Source organism: Rhipicephalus microplus, chromosome 8, assembly GCF_043290135.1.
Source record: "Rhipicephalus microplus isolate Deutch F79 chromosome 8, USDA_Rmic, whole genome shotgun sequence".
Lineage (NCBI taxonomy): Eukaryota > Metazoa > Arthropoda > Arachnida > Ixodida > Ixodidae > Rhipicephalus > Rhipicephalus microplus.
In genome coordinates, this window is record NC_134707.1 from 37,369,415 (window position 1) to 37,391,581 (window position 22,167).

At 44.6% G+C, this 22,167-nt stretch overlaps 1 protein-coding gene across 4 annotated transcripts in view; it reads left to right on the top strand.

Moving 5' to 3' along the window:
* The window catches only part of LOC119165343 (uncharacterized), a 250,681-nt gene that overhangs the window by 114,191 nt on the left and 114,323 nt on the right, over positions 1–22,167 (top strand). For 2 of the 4 annotated variants that reach the window (XM_075871556.1, XM_075871559.1), the window contains exon 3: positions 17,262–17,326. The exons of the other annotated variants lie outside the window; for them this stretch is intronic. The gene's annotated coding sequence lies outside the window, so the exon portion shown is untranslated. The remainder of the gene's footprint in view (positions 1–17,261; positions 17,327–22,167) is intronic. 4 annotated transcript variants of the gene reach the window in all.

Consider the following 22,167-nt stretch of genomic DNA (forward strand, 5'->3'; position numbering starts at 1 on the left):
GCTAAACCTAAAAACATAAAAACATACGAAGAAGCGCCAAAAGTATCCGTTTCGAAATAAAAATTTTCGGTTGCTAGTAAGCGATGATCTTGCGTCCTTTTTGTGTGTTATTACATTTTGGTGCTTATTTTGCCATGAAAAAATCTAGTACACACAGATGAAACAGAAAAATATTTTCTTTCCCCCTTTTGTGTTTTGAGCCACGCATGCAAGTAGAAGTGACAGAAATGGGGGAAAAAGGACCACATTATATCGCGAAGTTCGGCTCTGAAAGCCAGAGCTGAATTGATTATCCGTCTTCCGCCACGATCACTCCCTCGAATCAATTTTTATTCTGTCGTCATTAACATTTCGCCATACTGCAATACGGAGATTGACGCTCTGATTTTTTTTTTACTTTTCTATCGTGACTCAACCCTTTCATAACTTCCCTATTCAGCTCTAACTTCCGATCAATGCAGTCTGTCACCCTAACGACCTCGACAAGCATGGGCGCTTGCTGCGCACTATTTATTTTATGTTTGGAACAGTCTCATGCATTCTAGTCTATGTTTGAAGCATAATTTTTGTTTCTGTTTAAAACAATTTGCGATCTCCGATTTCTTTTTTCCCGACATTTACAATCATTAAAACAGCCGCTGCGACAACTTAACCATAAATGACAACGACGCAGCTAATATTGAATTTACGCATTGGCACTAAAAGAACTCGTTGCGCATAAATCGCGGTGTCGATGTTGGCGTTGACGTCTTTTGTTGTGAGCGAAAGTCGGGGTGAAAATCGGGATGATCAGAAATTTTCGGATGGAGAAAGAACGAAACTCAGTCTGTGTGGCAAGCATGTGTTTTTTTAAACAGCATTGACAGTGCTTGGAAGGAATGTTGGTAACTCAATTGAATATAACTATTCAAGTGTTTTTTTTTACTTTAGACTCCAAAAAGAACACGGGAACACCGCTTTTCTTGAATAAATTTAGACAGATTGTTGTTTCGAGTATGTTGCCATATCATATACTAGAGGATAATGACCCGGCAGATAACAAGACGGTTGTTCTTCGGAAAACAAGATTGTGTCGTTGTATGTGTGTGTGTTTGCTTTTGTTTCCTCACCTTGATCGTACTCGCGAAACTGCCCCTATAGGGAGCTCTCGAATAGGGAGCCTAAAAATTTGGGGCCCCAAAGCCTTTTGCGTACGGACGCTTTGGGTCAAGCAGCAACGACGAGTTTTTGAATAGGGTCTGCCACGCTTTAGACACTCCCCCTATATTAAGCGTCACTCCTGTCTTGGCCCAGAGCCGTCACTTCAGTGGGTGCCGTTACGTATGTCTGACCCAGAACTTTTGGGGCAGGCTTTGGGGCTCCCGCTAAATTCGAAAAATAGGGTCCCCAACCCAAAACACAAACCCAGTTCGGACATTGCGCATGCGCAGTGGCATCGACGCTATTTTTTGGGGCCCCACTAGAAAACTCCCCAATACGTTAAATAGGATAACAGTGGCCAACGAGGAGAGCTTGTGGATAGGCGAGTTAAAACCGGGAGACTTACTCAAGTCATCACCTGGCGTCACAGTGATGTCACGACAACGTCAAAAATTTTAGCTATTCGGAACGTCAGAACGACGTCACGAACGTCATCATTTGACGCTGTAGTTACCCGTCCTTCGTCCCCGGCGTTGGAAGAACATTGCTGGCGCGGGGCACTGGTGGTGAAACTTCGCAGAAGAGTTTGAGGCTTTCTTTTTGACATTTCTGTAGTAAACAACTGACTTTTTATCCAACGTGACGAGCTTTCAAACATTGACAGAGATAGCGTACTCGAGTTGCAAACGAAAACATTTTCGTACAACTTACGTACTGGGCTGTAAAGCAAGGGATCCGCTGTTTTGTAGAGAACTCCTTCGTACGCTGGTAACAACCGTGGAGCCGACTATTACTGGTAAAGCGATTGGCAACTCTTCGAGTAAAAGGAGTTCCACGTGATACTGACTTGAGACTTATTGCCCGATACGTTTAATCTCTGTCGTATTACGGTTCGTGAGAGAAGAGCATGAGTTGACGCCAACTAGATTCGCCGCTAACTAAATACAACAAAACAGAAATGCCTCAGCCGAATAATAAAGACAACAAGCGACACCCTTGAGAAAGAGCATGCTAATGCATGAAGACTGGAGCAGTACTGATATAAAAGACGAACATCACGATAATATACAATACAAGCACCGCGAAACAAACACTGCAAAGTCGAAGAAACACGAAATTCTGTATACGGTTGAAAAATGAAAACGTGAACTAGAACGGACTTCAGGAAATCATGACGGGAGCGTTCTTTCTTGTTCTCAGTCGCACCAGAATACCTTCTACATAAATTTGTATTTCGAAGAGGCGAGAATACAAATCAAATGAACTACTCTTGAAAGATACATTTCTTGAGTTCTCAAGACGATATTTCAAGTATTTAGAACAATATTCAAATGGACATACATAAGTACAGCGTCCTTGTTCAATTGCGGAATGAACAACTCTTACTGAGAAGTAATTTTCGCTCGCGGATCTATTATTACCTTCATTCGTCTATTACGCTGTTAAAGTGCAGCAGCTTACGCAATCGTCGGTTGGCGGGTGAACAACACGTTTCGCAAGTTCAGCGCCTACGCCTAAAGACGTCATTTTTGAAGATTATTTTTTTTTAAGTTTACCGTTAAAGACAACAGACTGTCCAGACTGTTCCGTGCGAGTCCCTTTGTGACAACTGATCATTCTGACAGAATGGGAGACGGTGTCGCAAACGGTTTCACTCTGGCACCGGGGGGTATGTCAAAGTTCAAACATCGAAGCTGTAAACAAGTTGCAGGAACGAAGCTCGCTCGAACTGCCGAAAATAAAACACTATAGAAAGCAACAAAAAACAACAAAGAAGTCTTGAGACTGCTATCGGGTTACATGATTTTTGTGTTCTAACAGCCCGTAGCCTATTGGGCTATTGGTTCATCTTTTAACTGAATAAGGGCGCGCACATAGACACGGACACTAGAACAAGAAAATGCACATAATATAAGCACCTTATGTTCTGCGCATTTTCTCGTTCTAGTGTCCGCGTCTGTGTGCCCTTATTCAGTTAAAGGATGAGCTCTTAGCCAATATAGTTCACCGAAGTCTAATACTTACTGAGACTTTGCCGAACCTTTCGTGCCAAGTCACGATTTGACAAACCTAGACAGCTTTGTTTTGAGTTTCACACAGCGAAAGCTAGAAGCAATTGGCAAAAAAAACTTTCACATATAGGAAGACAGAAAACAAAAACCATCTTTTTTTTCTTACCAATCGATATATGAACTGAGCAGGGAACACAATACGCGGCTTCACGTGCCTCTGATAAGCGCCGTATTCACCGGATTCTCCTGAGGTCGCACCTTTTCTCGGTTTTCACCAAGTGTAATGTTGACCGGGCAGGTTTATGCATGATAAAATGGTATTGGTGTGGTGTGTGCAGCAAGGTGAGCTGTATAATGTGCTATAGGGTCATGTAATGAACAAAAATTGGAAGTTCCACGCTGATACTTTCGTCTGTATTGCCTTCTTGACCGTAACGTTTTCTTCGGGCTGAAACTGAGATGCGCTAAAAGAATACCGTTTTCTCGGTTTCGTTCACTGCCCAATGGCATCAAGTTGCGTAACGTGGAAGAACCTCACGCCAGAAATTGTGATGGCAAGATGACATTGCTGAAACCGTGGCACGGTCAACGCCAATGATCTGAATTCCCGTTTCGTAAGACATCTAAGGCTGTCGCTCTGAAGAAAAAAGTAGAGGCCACCATTCTTGACTTGGGTGTCTAGTAGTGTCACCCGCACTTTTGCGTTCGTGTGTCTTGTTCAATTCTTTAAGGGAAACATTTGTGCTTTTTTCGTGCTCTCGAGGCTGATCTCTGAGGCCACGCAGAAAGAGGCGCCGATACAGATCAGCTCCGAGGGGAGCTGCAACGTTCTCAGCTCCTTTCAACAAAACTATCTCGCGTTTTAATTGAACTCATTCTACTAATCTTCACCAGTTATCCCGACAGGTAATTTGCCTATACCTCAAGCAACAAAGGCCCCTGTGGCTGACAATTCTAGATATCAAAAGAGCTTACGATAGTGTGAGTCAAGAAGACTTGTGGGGGAATACCGGACAAACTAGATATGGAAGATGGAATAACTAATCTTCAAAAGGGTACCAATAAAAGTAACAATGTAGTTATAAAAAAAGGAAGAACAGGTATTTGAACCTATAGAGATACAACACGGGCTTCGACAGGGATGTCGCTTGTTACCTTTGTTATTTATGATGTATCTACGGAGACTAGAGGCCAACTTCGACAGGAGTCGACTAGGCTTTAGCCTCTTATTTGCCGAGCAAGGAAAACACGTTGAACAGTCATTACCAGCACTGATGTATGCAGATAAATAGCCGAACACAAAAAAGATCATCTGGGATTGACACAAATCTGTGGTAATGAGGGAGATAGGTTAAATTTGAAGTTCAGTCGAGGAAGAATCGGTAATTCCAGTTTTTAAGGATAACGAAGGCAGTGAGCATAAGATACCGGAACTCATGCTAGAAATAGTAGATAAATGCGAATATTCGGGCGTAAGGATCAACTACAGGGCTGAGTGCCTGAGGAAGCATGAAAGATGCGTAATGACTAAGGGTAACAGGAATGCAGCTGTAATTGAAAGTAGGGCACTGTGGAACTACAGTAGGTATGACGTTGTGGGGGGGATTTAGAAAGTTGTCTTAGTCCCGGGTTTGACGTTCGGCAATGCGGTCTTGTGCATGAAATCAGAGGTTCAAGCAAGATTCAAAATAAACAACGCAGCATAAGTAGACTTCCTTTGGGAGCACACGGTAACAACCCAAATCAAGGAGTACAGACTGACATGGAATGGACATCGTTCGAGTGCAGGGAAGCTATATAGTTGCAAGATAGAATTTGAAAAGCAATTGGGGGAAAATGGGAAAGGAGCGTTGGACTAGGAAAGCTTCCAGCTACTTGTACATGAAGAATATTGATTCTAAATGGAAGAAGCGAACTAGAAAATTGTCAAGCAAGTATTTAGACAACAGCAAAATACCAAGCCAAAAGGAAACATCGGTTGAACATTTGAACAGTTGAACATTTGATAATGTTTCGTAAAGGGCTCCACCCTATAGTTCAAGATAATGGCACGGAATTTTTCAAAGCATTGAGGTTTGGGGACAGTGAAGGCAAAATAGACTTTAAGCGCGTAGAAATAATCAGGAGTAGGCTAACTGACGGGTGGCTAAAATCAAGGCGCGATTGAAATCGAATCCTTCAACACAAAGTGATAGTACTAACTTCATGGCAAGGTGGCGTGAGATGCCGCCTAATCTAAAGGCATAGCCAGATACATCTATTCATCTATCCATCCTTAGGCATAATCTAAGTAGATGTTAGTGGTTTTCACACCACATCCGTGGAGTTAATGAATGAGTGGGGCTCAGCGTCCGTCCGCGTGGCCAACCATTCATTTGTCCAGCCACCCATGCGTTCATCCATTTACCTGTCCATCCATCCGTCCGTGCGCCTGTTTGTGCTTTTTTTTGTCTGTACTTCCATCTGCGATTCCGGCCATGCTTGTATTCGTACGTTCGTCCGTCCGCGAGTTCGTTTGTCCGTGCTTTTGTCCGTGCGGACGCCCGGATCAATAGATGGACGCACGGACGGACGCTTAGCCACACTCATCATCTTTCACTCCATTGATATGCTGTGAATTTGTTTTTCTTTTATTTTAAGAGACTGAGGCGAGTCGCAGTGATAATAAAATACATCTCGTCGTTTCATTGGTACGTAATACAGGTACGTGCAATAATTCCACTCGAGCTTCAAACGAAAAATTCATGTGTTTTTTGCATCGGTGTTTTTTTATGCATCGGTGTTGGCACAAAAAGACGTCAGGTTCACCGGTGAAATCAGCGACGCTGTTCTACCAAAATCCCACTTTCGCCTAGGTGGTTTTTCAAGTGACAGAACCTCGTATAATGTGCCAAGCAGCTGAATAAGCAAGCGCGCTCATTGATTCTAATGCGGCTCAAGCGAGCAAGTGGAGGATTTATGGCGGTTCCGGGTAAAAAAGGGTAAAAATCCAAGGAAACTCGGCGAAAAACGCGCGCGCGGAGGAGAGTGTCGCTACTTTCAATATATAGGTGTTTTAGGGGAAATTGTTTCCTGCCTCCATGCACGAAACTGGACCTTCATTCGCATGGTCAGCAACGCTACATGTCAGCTGCGATAGACACCAATGACGGTAACGCATTTAGTTTTTGGCAAGAATGAAATGTTCAAACGTAAAGCGCATCACCTGAATAAAAGATGATACTAACATATTATACCTGACGGACCACTAGAAAGCACATTTGAGAAGCATTATTTGTATAAAACCAATGCAAGCGAACACGCAACTAACTAGTGCGCCTTTCCTGGCCCTATTTCCCTACGATATTATGCACCGGTTTTGCGATTGGTGTCACAATAAAACTTGTACACGACCAGCAAAATTAATGTCATTTTCGCTGTATATAACAGCTTGCACTGTACATACATATGATCATCATTGTCCATCTTTCTGTGTGCACATAAGCCATGTAAGACATCTGAAAATAAAATTCTTATAAACTAGAGGGGACTCCGGCGCTGCGATCGTTTATCAACGAAGGGAATGATAGGTGTACCCTGCGAGAACTTTTCTTGGCACCGAAGGGAAAGCTACGGAGGCGGAGCTTCTGGTCTCGTAACGCTGATGAAAGTGATAGAGGCGCACCATCAGCGTTTAATGTAAACGCAGGCGCCGCAAGCGTACGATAATGATGATTTGTAGGTTTGAACGGTGCAAGGGCCATGTTTGGCCAAAGAGCACCTTGACAAACATGAAAGAGTGGCAATGATTTGCGATTTAACAATAACATGTAAAGTATGTCAACTACGATGATGCTAAAGGGCTGTATAAGAGTGGGGTGAAATAAATAACTAAAGACTAATGACAAATACTCATAGTAAAAAAAATAGCGAAGAAAACTTTGGGGCTTACATGGTATTGAGCACATTTGCCTCATCAGTGCCCTTGAACACAAAGGCCGCATGGCAGGGTGCTGTCTGCGCGGCCACCGCAGCAGCAACTTTCCGACGGAAGCCATGCTACAGGTCACCTCAGTAGTGTTAAAACCGTGTAAAGGCCAACAATGATTGTTGTTTAAACAGCGCATCCCTACCCATGAACATAGAAGGATGCAGTGGAAGCTGTTGTCGGTAGGGAAGTAAAAATGTTTTTTTTTTTTTTCTGATACCATCCAACTCGCTGCACTGGACAAGGATGTGGAGAACTGTACGTAGTTCGACACATTTGTCAACGCTGGGTTGTTTAGACAGCGTTTCAAGTGCACGTTAGAAAGGCGCGACTTTCTCACGTGTTCAAAAACCCGAAGTCACAACAAATAAATTAAAGGAATTACGAATATCCTAATGGTGAATAAGCTGCGTCCTGTTGTGAATAGTTCATGTACAAAATAAAGGATTTTTTTATGTTTCACGTTAAAAATACGAGCGCTATTGTGGAACTACATTTACTGGTGGTATGATTGACGCAATGTGATATTGAAGCCTTTGCTCTACTGCCAAGAAAAGCTGTTGCCGAGTATAGTGGATGGATTTGCCTATTTTCTTCGTACTTGCGGGTGGATAATCGCATTTGTGGCCTCATTTATTGTTTTGTTTCGGTTTTGTTTCGAAGCAAAGAAGGAACCCTAATATAATTCGTGATTCGATTCGAAATGGCAAGCCGAAAAGAATAAGGTGGGGAAGTGCAACTGCGGATCATTTGCTGTTTCGTGAGAAAACAGCTCAAAGCCACAGGAGCACACGTACAGCCAGAAGTACGAAGATTAGACAAATCCGCGTACTACCCATCATTCCCATGCTCGCCGAAGCACCGTGCGTTGCAGCTCCCATTAGCACTAGCGCCAGAGTTCCCTTTAGTGTACATTTAGGAAACCTTATAGTGTACTGTGCGAAATGCGATAGAAATGGGCGGTTAACTAGGCTAGAATTATAGTCTATGCGGCTTCATGAACTGTGAGGCCCACGGCACGGCTTTCAGCACGTCCTTATAAGGGAGTGCTGAAAGCCGGAATAATTTACAGCATTTAATACGCTACTATAGTAGTGTACGAAGTGCCGTAAATTGTTCCTCGTTTTTTCTAAACCAATGCGTAGTTTCTGTGTTGCGGTGATGTAATGAACGATTGTGGAAATGTGAATGTATTTCTGAATACAGATTCGTCACGCATAGTCTATGGTCTGTACGTAGTGCAAATAGATTTTTTTATATACACCATATGGTCGGGTCCTCTCAGGGCCTTAGGATACGGCTTTAGGCTCTTCCGTGGTAGATCACTAAGTGCTCTGAATTGTTTAGCACTTTTCCCAAACACACATCTTACCGAACAGGTAAAAAATATTGGAACTGGAAGAGTTTACTCCTCGATTTATTTGTGGGGTTCAACGTCCCAAAACCCCCATGAGATTATGAGAGACGCTGTAGTGGAGGGCTCCGGAAATTTCTACCACCTGGGGTTCTTTAACGTGCACCCAAATCTGAGTACACGGGCCTACAACATTGCCGCCTCCATCGGAAATGCAGCCGCCACAGCTGGGATTGGATCCCGCGACCTGCGGGTCAGCAGTCGAATAAGTTTACTCCTCTCATAGTAAAGTCCATTGTACTATCAATGATCCAAGATTCGTTTTAAACAAGTTTTATAAACATAGGTCGCAGTCAACCTTAACCCGATGGCCAGCTAACACGGAGAGTCCGCAGTAGCCCTTCTAACGAAATGAAGTTTACCAACCACCCATCCATCGGTATATTTCACCAAACGTTGAGGTGGTCGCCTACACATCATCAATGTGCTAATCCTATCACACCGCCTTAACCGACACATGCCCTGCCTATAGTTCTTGAAATTTATTTTCGTACTGTGAGCACTTTGGCCAGTATCCATCCACCCACCCATACAGCCATCCATCCACCCATTTATCCATCCATAAATCCATACACCCATCCAACCGCATTTGGGTATTGTTAATACCCATAGTGCAACTTCGGATCATTCTGGCTCAATAAGAATCACATGATATCAACGGAGTGAATGATGATAAGTCGGGTGAACCGTCCGCCCGTCCGTTCGTCTGCCTGTCCATCCGTCTCACCCTCGTCTGTCCGCCTGTTTATTCCTCTGTCTGTCTGTCCGTCCGTTCATCGATATGTCTGTCCGTGTCTGTCCGTCCGCTCCTATCACACTATAGCATGCATTGTACCGACGGACACTCCGGCCCACTCATCATTCACTCGTGGATATCCTGCGAATTCCTTATTGTAACAGTTGATGATGATGATGATGAGTAGATTTTAGTGGCGCAAGGGCCAATTGATGGCCAAAGAGCGCCATTTCAATTGACTACAGATATGAACAATGATATGGTGCGTGGCTGTAAAGGGGCCTTAAAATTCCTCGCTCTAACGCGGGTTAAAACATGAAAGTAATAAAATCATGACAGTGGCGTGACATATGTGTGGTGATAGCTGATGGCAAAATGTCATGGTAATAAAACCATGATGAAGATATAGTCACCGCAGCTACGACCACTCTATAGAGGTCGTGCTACGGATGACCTCGAAATATTGGGTGAAAGTTTTGCACTTCTTTTAAAAATGTAAAAAGTGTTTGCAGTTTAAAAAGCGGATCCCTACCGATGAGCATCCCAGGGTGTAGAGGGAGCTGCTGTCGGTAGGGCAGTAAAAAGAGCTTTTTTCTTAGAGCATCTAGCTCATTGCACTGGACGAGAATGTGGAGAACCGTAAGGGGCTCTCCACATCTCTCACAATATGGTGGATCACCGGTAGACAGAAGAAATGAATGTGTAGAATGTGTGTGTCCAGTCCTAAGCCTTGTTAGTATTACTTCCGTGTGTCGTGATTTTGATAGTGGCGGCCAATAACCTAGTTGCGGCTTAATAGCATGGAGTTTATTATCTGTTTGTTTATCCCACATGCTCTGCCAATACCCCCTGAGCTTTCGTTTTATAAAAGGTTTTAAGTCAAGTGCAGGGACTGGTGTTGGTGCATTGGCAGTAGTGACATTGGCGCAAGCAGCCAGATTGTCGGCCAAAACGTTCCCTTGAATTTCACGGTGCCCTGGGACCCAGCAGACAACGACATGCTGTTTTGATGTGTAAAGTGTGCACAGAAGTGAGTAGAGTGACACCAGCACTGGGTTCTTGTGTTTTTTAGGAGTTTTCAGGGCTTTGACCACACTTAGAGAATCTGTGTATATTACCGCCTTTTGTAATTTTACCTGTTTAATGTGTTTTACGACCGCCAGTATTGCGTAAGCTTCTCCTGTGAAAATGCTTGCATTAGGATGAAGAACGCCGGCCTCAGAAAACGATTGGCCTATTGCTGCATATGACACAGAAGTGTTTGACTTTGACGCATCAGTAAAGAACTCAGGGCATGTGTATTTATGTTGTAGCTCTAAAAAGTATGTATGTATGTGTGCAAGTGGTGCGTGCTTTGTGACATCAACAAAAGAAACATCACAGTCTATAAGCTGCCACTGCCACGGTGGCAGATATGTTGCAGGAGCCATCAAACTGGGTTCAAGAAGAGGCACACCTGTTCCTTCGGCCAGGCTCCTTACACGCAGCGCGTAGGGCTGCCTAAACGAAGGTCGGTTCTCGAACAAGCCAGAACAAGACAAATCATTAATTGTGAAATGGGAAGGATGTTTCTTGTCTGCCTTCACCTTCAAAAAGTACAAAAAGGACAGGGAACATCTTTGTAGGTGGAGCGACCATTCATTCGAATCCACGTACAGGCTCTCCACAGGGCTGGTGCGGAAAGCACCCGTAGAGAGGCGAATACCTAGATGGTGGACAGGGTCAAGAATTTTCAAGGCCGATGGTGTTGCCGACTGATAGATTATAGCACCGTAATCTAGGCGTGTGCGTACGAGGCTTTTATATAAGTTAATTAAACATTTTTTGTCACTACCCCATGTAGTGTGTGACAACACTTTCAAAATGTTCATTGTTTTTAAGCACCTGTCCCTTAAATACTTGATGTGTGGGATGAAACTTAGCTTAGTGTCTAATATGAGACCGAGAAACTTGTGCTCGGTCTTCACTGACAGAGGTTGACCATGCAGGTCAATGTCGGGGTCAGGATGGAGGCCCCTCTTTCGGCTGAACAAGACACAAGTACTCTTTTGCGCGTTGAGTATAAAACCATTCTCGTTTGCCCATTGAGATACCTTGTTCAACCCTAGTTGAACTTGACGTTGGCACATTGAGATGTTGCAAGATTTGTAACCAATCTGCACATCATCGACATATATGCAGTAAAAAATATTTCGTGGGAGAGACAGGTGCAAGGAATTCATTTTAACTATGAAAAGTGTACAGCTCAATACACCTCCTTGTGGCACTCCTGTTTCTTGGACAAATGCTCGAGATAAGACAGTGCCAACTTGGACACGGAATGTACGGTTGGACAGGTAGCTTTCGATAACTGTCAGCATTCTACCCCGCACACCTAAATGTGACAGGTCTCGCAATATGCCGAAGCGCCATGCAGTGTCATATGCCTTTTCCATATCGAGAAACACAGAAAGAAAAAATTGCTTATGAACAAAAGCGTCGCGAATTTGTGCCTCGATACGGACAAGGTGGTCAGTGGTGGACCGAGCCTCTCGAAACCCACACTGGTATGGGTCAAGTAGGCCACTAATTTCAAGGAAGTACATCAGGCGCCTGTTAATCATTTTTTCAAAGACTTTGCAAATACAGCTGGTTAATGCTATTGGCCTGTAGCTGGAAACTGAGGCGGGGTCCTTGCCTTGTTTTAGAATTGGGATAATAATAGCTTCCTTCCAGGCTGAGGGTAGCTCGCCAGAAGACCATATTGCATTATAGAGAGAGAGGAGAGCTTTCTGGGTTTCAGTGGGCAGGTGTTTCAACATTTCATATGCCACACGGTCCGGGCCTGGGGCAGATTTATTGCAGCAGGCAAGTGAGGCCTGCAGTTCAGCAAAACAGAAAGGTTCGTTGTATGCCTCATGTGTTCTGGGCTTGCGCTCTAATCTCTGTTTTTCTATTCCGGTTTTGTATCGTCGGAACGCTTCGCTATAGTGTGTTGAGCTGGAGACCTGTTCAAAGTGCGCTCCGAGAGTGTTTGCCTGGTCTTCCAAACTCTCCCCTTGTGTGTTCACTAGAGGAAGCGAATGTGCTTCTCGTCCTGCCACCTTACTAACCATGCTCCAGACTCTCGACTCATCTGTGTATGAGTTAATGCCCGATACGAATTTGTGCCAACTTTCTCTTCTCGCCTGTCGGCGCGTCCTCCTTGCTTGCGACTTGACGTTCTTAAAGTTTACAAGATTCTCGGCTGTGGGCGAGTCTCTAAGCAACCTCCATGCCTTATTTTGTTTTTTTCGAGCATCACGGCACTCATTATTCCACCATGGGACTCGTCGTTTGCTTGACGGTCCACATGTTTGGGGAATACATTTTGCTGCTGCATCAACCAAGAAAGCTGTAAAGTAGCATACAGCATCCTCTATGCTCAATGCCGCCATGTCACTCCAAGATAATAAAGTCATTTTTTGAAACTTTACCCAATCAGCTTTATCGGTGAGCCATTTGGGAACTTGTGCAGGACATGTACTTGTTATTGATGAGCTGATAACGATAGGAAAATGATCACTACCATATGGATCATTGATAACTTCCCATTTAAGTAGAGGCAGGAGTGATGGGGATATTATGCTGAGGTCTATTGCTGAGTACGTATTGTTAGCGATGTTGTAATATGTTGGCTCTTTCCGATTCAGCAGGCACGCACTGGAAGAAAACAGGACCTGTTCAATCAGGCGACCTCGAGCATCGCAGCGAGAGTCACCCCACAGATTGCTATGTGCATTGAAATCTCCCAGGAGAATATAAGGTTCTGGAAGTTCCTCTATGAGGGACTCGAATTCATGCTTTTCAAGACGGTGTTGCGGAGGTATGTAGAGAGAGCAGATGGTGACGAGCTTATTCAAAAGAACTGCTCGAACAGCCACCGCCTCAAGGGATGTCGGTAGTGGTAGGTGTGTGCATGCAATCCCTTGATTGACTATAATGGCAACACCACCGGATGGCACTATGGCATCATTCCGGTCTTTCCGAAAGATAACGTAATGACGTAAAAAGTTGGTGTGTTTAGGTTTCAGGTGTGTCTCTTGTACGCACAGCACCTTAGGTGTATGTTTGTGTAAAAGTTCATGGATATCGTCGAGGTTTCTCAACAGTCCTCTGACGTTCTACTGTAGTATTTGTGTCATTTTAATGTAGTGTGGTGCTGTGTGTACAGAGGTGTTGCGTTAGTTTACAGGGCCTTTTGAGGGCCCCGTGATTCGAGGTTTTTCTTTTTTGGCGCGCTCTAAGGAGTTGCGCCTATCCTTCGGCGTCTGAGGCGCCGGAGGAGTGGGACTTGTATCCATCACCTCTTGTGAGGTGGTGGATGGTGCCTGCTGGGCAGGCACATTCACTGAACTTTTGGACCTAACTGCGCCTGCAGTGGTCCCAGGTTCGGCAGACACCGGGGTCTGCCGGCCCTGTTTGTCAGGTGGCGGAGCAGTACAGGCTGCTCCAGCCGGGGGCGCTGGCGGCACGACCGCGGCCACACACTGTGTGACATTCGCGGGTGCCGAGGCATGTGGCGCGGCGCCCCGGCGCGTCACATCTGCAAAGGAGGGATAAGATGGGTTGTGTATTGCGAAACGTTGGCGTGCTTCTTGGAATGTGAGATTGAATTTAACCTTGAGTTCTACTATTTGTTTTTCTTTTTTCCATGCGGGGCATGATCGTGAGTAGGCAGCGTGATCTCCTTCACAGTTCGAACAATGAGATGTTTCTGAGGTGCAGTTGTCTGATATGTGTTGAATGGATGCGCACTTTGCGCAAGTGGCACGCCCTCTGCAACTCTGCGATCCATGACCAAAACGTTGGCACTTGAAACATCGACGAGGGTTGGGAATGTATGGTCTTACACGAAGCTTACAATAGCCGGTTTCGATTGATTCTGGTAGGTCACTTGTTCCGAAGGTAATTATAATGTGTTTTGTAGGGGTAAGTTTGTTGTTGCGCCTTATTGTTATTCGTTGGACTTTGACCACGTTCTGGTCCTGCCAACCTTCGAGCAGCTCACTTTCAGAAAGCTCAGTAAGGTCATCATCAGAAACTACGCCACGGACAGTGTTCATGGACCTGTGTGGGCCCACCGAAACAGGGGTTTCCCCAAAGGCTACTAGCTTAGACAGCTTTTCGTACTGGGCTTTGTCACGTACCTCCAAAAGAAGATCGCCACTTCCCATCTTTGTCACTTTATAACCTGGGCCTATTGCTTCTGTGAGAGTTTTGGAAACGAGGAAAGGTGAAATGGCTCGGACTGTCTTGTTTTCGTTTTGACTGTGAATTACATGGTACTTTGGGAATGTCGGCTTTGGTGTGTTTAGCAGGAAAGTATCTTCGGTGCGCCACCTTTTTAGGGAGCGATCAGGAAGGAGGGGAAAAGCTTTTGCCATAAAAATACTATAAAGTTCGGCGGCGATGGTGGCCACCCACCACCGAGCCCAACAAGGGGACGCTACAAGGTTGACTAGTGAACACTTGGAGACGCCAGCCATGCATCGCCGCTATAACCGAATATAACTACCCAAGGTTGGGTAACTACACAGGGTTAACCCTCGCCGCCAGGAAATTCGGAAGTAAACGGAAAAGAGAAGATGACAGGACAGATAAAAAGAGAGAGATACAGACGAAGATGTAGGAAGAGAGAGATAGGAAAAGGCGACTGCCGATTTCCCCTGGATGGGTCAGCCCAGGGGTGCCGTCTACGTGAAGCCGGGGCCAAAGGGGTGTGTTGCCTCTGCCGGGGGGCCTTAAAGGTCCAATCACCCAGCGTCGGCTCAACCCCCAGGATCCCCTTTTCCCCGGACACGGCAAAGCCACGCACGGCTAGGCGTGGGAGGGAGTAGAAACTCCCCCGTTAGCTCGGGTCCGTGGTGTCGCTACACACCAAACGCCTACTTGCGCAGGCGCCCCTGCGGGGCTTATTGTAACAGTGATATTGGTCCTCTTTAATCGTAAACTATACAAAACACACTAACTCCACCTAGTGATATTTTTCTAGGAATATATACAGACAATGCCATCTCGTTGATTGATTGATATTAGAGGTTTAACATCCGAAAACAACCATATGACCATGAGAGACGCCATAGTGGAGGGCTCCAGAAATTTCGACCACCTGGGGTTCCTTAACGTGCCCCCAAATCTGAGCACGCGGGCCTACAACATTTCCGCTTCCATCGGAAATGCAGCCGCCACAGCCGCGATTCGATCCCGCGACCTGCGGGTCAGCAGCCGAGTACCTTGGCCACTAGACCACCGCGGCGGGGCCACAATGCCATCTTGTGATCAATTCTTAATTAACACCAACAAGTGGCTACTACAACATACTACTAGGGAACAACGCACACCCTAAGCAGCTTCGCCCTTAAAAATTACATCACCTCCCTCTAAAGGGAACCTTGTATGGAATGATTCGTGGAGTTTAACGTCCCAAAACCACCATATGATTATGAGAGACGCCGTAGTGAAGGGCTCCGCAAATTTCGACCATCTGGGGTTTTAACGTGCACCCAAATCTGAGTACACGGGCCTACGACATTTCCGCCTCCATCGGAAATGCAGCCGCCGAAGCCGGGATTCGATCCCGCGACCTGCGGGTCAGCAGCCGAGTACCTTAGCCACTAGACCATCGTGGCGGGGCAACCCTGTATGGATGTGAAGCAGCGTGCGCTAACGCTTACACTGGTGGTGACGGTGGCGCTGGCGCTCATCAGGGTGTCGCGGCGCCAGAGATAACTCTGGGGAAAGCGCCAAGCACGCAGTGATGAACTCGTATTTCTTACTGGAACATGCCAATCGCTGGCGATGGGCAATGAGAGACAGAAGACTCCAATGGAAGAGAGAGACCCGCAGTCCGCTTTTAGTTACGAGCATGATGCGATTTTTTTGTTGTTCAATACACAGGAGAAATTTCTACCGGCACTACTTTGGAGGTAAAGATTTAGTGTATATATACGTGGGGGGGCCGCAGATCCCGTAGGCTTTTCCTTTGAGATCTTATTTTCGTTAAGACTTCTTATCTGGCTTTGCAGTGCAGTTCGAGCAAGCAGTTTTTTTCAGTAAGAGCAGACGCTGCCAAAGTAGGCGTTGCCAGGCGAGAGAGAGGAGAGTGTAGGAGATGAAAAAGAGGGAGACGGTACGCGCATGCGCAAGGGGGTTGTAAACGTTGCAGGGAAGAATGCTTATGGATAGAAAGGGGAGAGTGTAGGTTAGCAGATGCCCCCTGCGTCATCTTTGCGAGGCGAGAGACGGGGCAAACGCGAATGCGTAGTAGGGTGATCACGCCGCACACCGGATTGAACTCGACCCTAAGCTGTTTCGCACGTGAATAAAACACGTTGATCTTTCAACCGTATGGTACGCACTACATCGATTTCCTAAGTATGTGAAATCTGCCCACGAACTTTGGTTATTTACAGCCCTTGCATACAGAGAAAAGTCTTACTGAATTTTCATTCTAACCAAAGATAACAATCTTATATAAATACTCCGCATTCTTATAGTTAGAAACATTTGCTGGTGCGCGCATGATCAGCTACGCCCGCCTCATTTCACACTCCATAGACTCCCTATACCATCGGCTTTCCAGACAGCGCATTACGAGCCTTGTATAAAGGGCTGGGTTTGCCCAAATCGCCAAGTTCTGAATGCCAGTAGACTCCGAATGCGAATCAATGCTCCATCACACCGGACACGTCCGAATCTGCCTGTTAAGCCTATAACAGCCCTGAAAATAGTGCCCTTTTGTAAGCTGATACCTTTCCCGCTTTTCTTTTTTTCTTTCTTGCACTTACACGCAACTATATATACATAAATATCCCATAGGCTTGTCCTTTGAGATCTTATTTTCGTTAACACTTCTCATCTGGCTTTGCTTGATATTTTTTGTTGGCCATATTCTACGCTCCTTTCAGGACGACTAAGCCATTTGGTCTAAGACATGATTTAATGAAAACGGTCTCTTTGTTCTACTTTCAGTTTCTCGTGTCACCGGTAACTGAAGGCGGAGACGCAAGGAAAGCAAAAAAATACAAAAGTGAAAGGTAAATTTTTGTTCTATGTCTGTACGGCACGGGCTTACGCCTACATTCCTCGCAAATGACGTCGCGCCCCCTTGGAAAGTGATTTTCATCGCTGGACTTTTATCTGAGAGCCTTATTGGTTCTTCCACATTTTCCTTTATTTGCACCTACAAATACTCCCTCAGATTATAGGCTTTTATACTACAGCTCTTTCTTCGTTTCATACGTGCAAGTGTTCCTCCGCATTTCTTAGTGCTTTCTTTTCTTTCGGTCATTTATCTTATCAAGATTAGTGACTCCGCAATTTACTTTTGGCATTGACGCTTGCTTTTTTTACTTAAAATCTTTTTTCCCACATTGCATATTTTTGTTACTGGGATCCTACATTTTACCCTCCGAAGAAGAACAGAATGTAACTTCCAAACTTGGTAATTCCGTTGACCGCAATTTTTCTCCTAACGCCCTAGAAGGGCTGGTCCTGTCGGGGACAGTATTCCTTGATTGGCGTTGTGTCTTCATTTTTTTTTCACGAGGGGGGGTAGCAGCGATCCTTTTTGAAATAGAAATTTAAAGGACCCGTCAGCGTAATTCTGCAGCACTCTTAAAGAATGATAATTTCATCAAAACTCAACGATGTCTATTTTTGTAGGCGTTCGCCACTGTATTCAGAACCATTCAAAAAGAAACCTGGTTACCGCTTTTATAAAAGCAACAAATACATCACATGAAAATTTGAAACCTTTTATACACTTGAGCATTAACGAAGAAGGGCAACCGATCGGTTTAATTAGACACATGCAAAGAAGCCCTAAAGCAACTGCCAAAGTGGAAATTTTTCTTCAAGACTGAAGCGGTGGCTGCTCTAAGATGGCGCCATTTTAGAAGGGGAAAGAAAGCGTTAGAGTTCAGCAAATAAAATCCACGCACCTGCACGAAGAAAATCGTGATAAATGGGCGAAGCTGGTTCCTAAGATCAATAGTGTGTACGTTGAAGTAGCCGACTTGCGTAAAAGTTTTGTATTTGTTGGTGTTTTTTGTTGATCACTCCCAATTACGATTGATGTTAGTTTCTTGTAAAACATTTTTGGTGTCTCATTAATTTTCGGCTATAGTCGTGCTGTGCGCACAGACGCCAAATAAATTGACAAGCCTCGCCCCTAAGGTGTTTCACCTCTAAAAGCTGGACACATACGCACAAAGCCAGAAGATAAAGATGCCTGGAAAAGTGTAGGGCGTGGTTCATTTGTTCTTGCTAACTTATGTGTAGCTTTTATGAGATCTAATAAAACGCCTCAATTGAAGACCCTTAATAACGCCACCTACAAATTCCTTAACTTAACAATTACAGGACTCCTATAACCGCATAAATGTACGTAACTAATACGGCCGCACGCTAACTTCACAGAAACCGCATTTGAGGCATTAAACGCACAAGTCCTCTTATAAAGATTACACATCGTCAATTCTTATCTTCTTTCAGGTAAAATCCTTGTATGCTTTACGAAACGCAAAAATCGGTCATCGGCATCAACGTGAGTGACGCAAAAAAAAAAAGTTATGCTGTGATGGCGTCACTGATTGCGAAAATCGGCGACATCATCGCAACATGAGCTTGGTGTCACAATGACGTCACACAACAAAACATCACCCGATTATGCAGTCGCATGGCAATGTAGCGTGGTTTCGATCGCAGAGGCCATGCAAAACCAGGCTAGGTGCAGAAAGCTTGCGAAGCGTACGATCTCGGAGTCAGTGCAAGTCTTGGTTGGATTCACACAGATGTCGAAGGAGAATGAAGCGGGTGAGGATCAATACATTTAGAAGAATGACGGTTCATATTTGAGCCACCACACACATCCTACAGAGCTTTTCGGAAAAGTGAATTCTCAGTGCAATCGCGAAACCTATTTTCTTTTATTAGCATTGAAATTTCGGCGAGTTTGTGCTAGAACATGCAGGTAATTATAGCGCATAAGTAGACAAGAAACGATAGACCGAGATACACAGACCAGCGCTCACTTCAAACTCTTCCAACAGTTTTAAGTGAGCGCTCGTCTGTGCAACTATATATGTCTATGGTTCCTTGTCTGCCAACGCGCTCTTATTACCACTAAGCCTATTATCCTTCGCAATGACTCGGTAGTGGGACTTCACATTGCGTTTTCATATGGCGCGATTCTGTCAAACCCAGCCGCAAATGGGTTAGCGCAACGGCATCGCGCTAGGGTCGATTTCCCGCGGACAGAAAAATAAAGCGGACGCCCGAGCTTCAACGCTGGTTATTAAGAGACTTCCATTAGACCCGGAAGTTCACATCTTTCTTCCTCCTATGTATTTGAAGCCATTATAAACCCGTAACATTTGTTTCCATTGCGGCACTCAGCTTTCCCGAGACAGCCGCCCCATTTCTTAACGCGAAAACAAAATATAACGAGGATAGAATGACTTTCACTATTTTTGTATCCCTCTTGGCGAACAAGGAAGCAAATTACAATATTTCCCGAAAACTCCGATTCCCCCTTTTTTTTTTTTGTTAATGTGCCTAAAGCCCAGCCATTTCATTGATTTTTTTTGCAGCGTTACTACCAACCTTCTCCGTTATATCTCACTAGCAACCCCAACCCCCAGCCTTCATGTTTTTTGTATGAACTATATTTTCACATTTCGCCTGGCTGAAGATGAGTGTTGTTTACGTGCTTTTTTGTTGTTGATTCCTACACGTGGCGTAGCGTCGCTGGAAAAGCTTAATAACTCCGGATAATTCTTACATGCTGTCAAACGCACACGGGCGCTACAGTGGCGCCATTTTAGTTGCAACGTTTGTACGCACTTTTGTGGAGGTGTAGTAAAAGTCACTCCTGCCAGTGGTAATCATCTGTCTTGCCATGAAGCTTAAGCCTGACGTAGTGTTTCTTTTTTTTTTCCCCTTTGTGATTCTGTCTGCTCTCTTCGGTGAGTTTAGACGTGGTGGCCATAACAAACAGGATTCACAGAAATTCCGGCGTCTGTATTGGCGTCGTTGGTAGTGACCGAAAAATTGAGAGAGATGTAGATGAAGTAAACAATAAAAAAATCAACGCCAGTCCTGACGTGTGGGCGAAAATTTGGGTACCGTGTCGGAAAGTACCTGCACGTTACACGCGCGTTGCCCACAAAACGTAAGTTTTGTGACAAAAAATGTCTATATAGAAATACCAAAATCTGATTTATTTTGCATGGAATTTATAGTAGAAAATTCAAGTAGGATTTCAAAAATTGAGTTTCGATGTGGCTATAACAAACAGAATTCGCAGAAATTCTGACGTGTGTATCGGCGTCTTTGGTTATGATCAAAAAATCTAGAAAGATGCCGATCAAGTAAATAAAAAGTCCACGCCAGTCATGACGTGTTGGTGAAGATGTTGGCATTGCGTCCGATAGTAACCACACGTTGGCCGCGCTTTGCCCACAAATGTGAATTTAGTGACAGAAAATGTATGTACAGAAATTAGAAAAAACTAATTTACTTCGCATTTAATTTAGAAAATTATACATATTAAAAAACTGCAACTACAACGCGCGTTAATATACACAGATTCGCTGAGCGCAGTGATGGCTCTGAAAACTCTGCGAAAACATGAAAACCCTGTCCTTGTGTCCTTGTACTCTGTTATGCACGATATGATATACGCTCTTAAACAGCATGTTGTAGTCTGCTGGGTGCCGGGGCACCGCGAAATCGCTGGAAACGTGTTGGCGGATCAGCTGGCCGCATCTGCCCAAGACAACACTGGCGCCAATACATCTGTAGCTGTCCCTGCGCTTGATCTGAAACAATTTCTAAGATGGAAGCTCAGGGCGTGCTGGCAGCGCCTATGGGATCGGCAGACAGAAAACAAACTGCATGTTGTCAAACCGAGACTTGGAAATTGGTCCACAGTATACAGATCACGCTACACACAAGTCACACTTACAAGACTACAGATAGCACATACACACTCGACACACTCATACCTTCTGTCTGGTGGCTATGCACCACTGTGTGAGAGATGTGGAGAACCGCTCACGGTTCTCCACATCCTTGTCCAATGCAGTGATTTAGATTCTTTTAGAAAAAAGCACTTTTTATATTCCTTCCGACAACAAAAACCCTTGCACCCATCAATGTTCATCGGTAGAGAACCAGTTTTTTTCTCATAAATCACTGCTGGCGTTTTTAACAGATGTACATACTTTTAATGTCCATACTTTTAATACTTTAATGTACATTTTACTTTAATATTTTTTTAAGGTGAGGTTTGCATACAAGGAAAAACATTTCTTTAAGGTGAGGTTTGCATGCAAGGGAAAAAAACTGATGACGTATTTCTTGTTGCCCGTTCTTTATGCCTTTTGCCAGTGTCCTCACACTCTGTTTCCGCGACGAGACTGGTCAACATCTCTGCCTTTCCTTTCTCTCCTGCTCCTTCCTTTCTTTCCTTTTTACCAAATAGCTAGAATTCTTATCCTTCTGATTCTCTGTACGCATAAGTAGCCATCAAAAGTATGTTCTCTCAATCTTTGTTCACGTATGAGTACATGGCATGGCTCATCACATCACTGACGACCCACGCACAAACAAAAATTGTATCTGCATGCATACTGCGTCAATCATGGCGCTACTATGATACTTACATTTCCTCTAGATATCAAAGTCTAACATGAATATAGTAATTTTACAAGTACATCGACATTCGGCACCGAGACCCCTTCTCTCCCAAAGTTTTTATCTAATTCAAAGATGCCTCAGGAAATGAATAAAAAAAGTACCGTCGGTATCGTCGACTTCAACGTGCACTATCGGCAAAATCAGTTCACCACACATGACGTCATCCCTAAAGTAA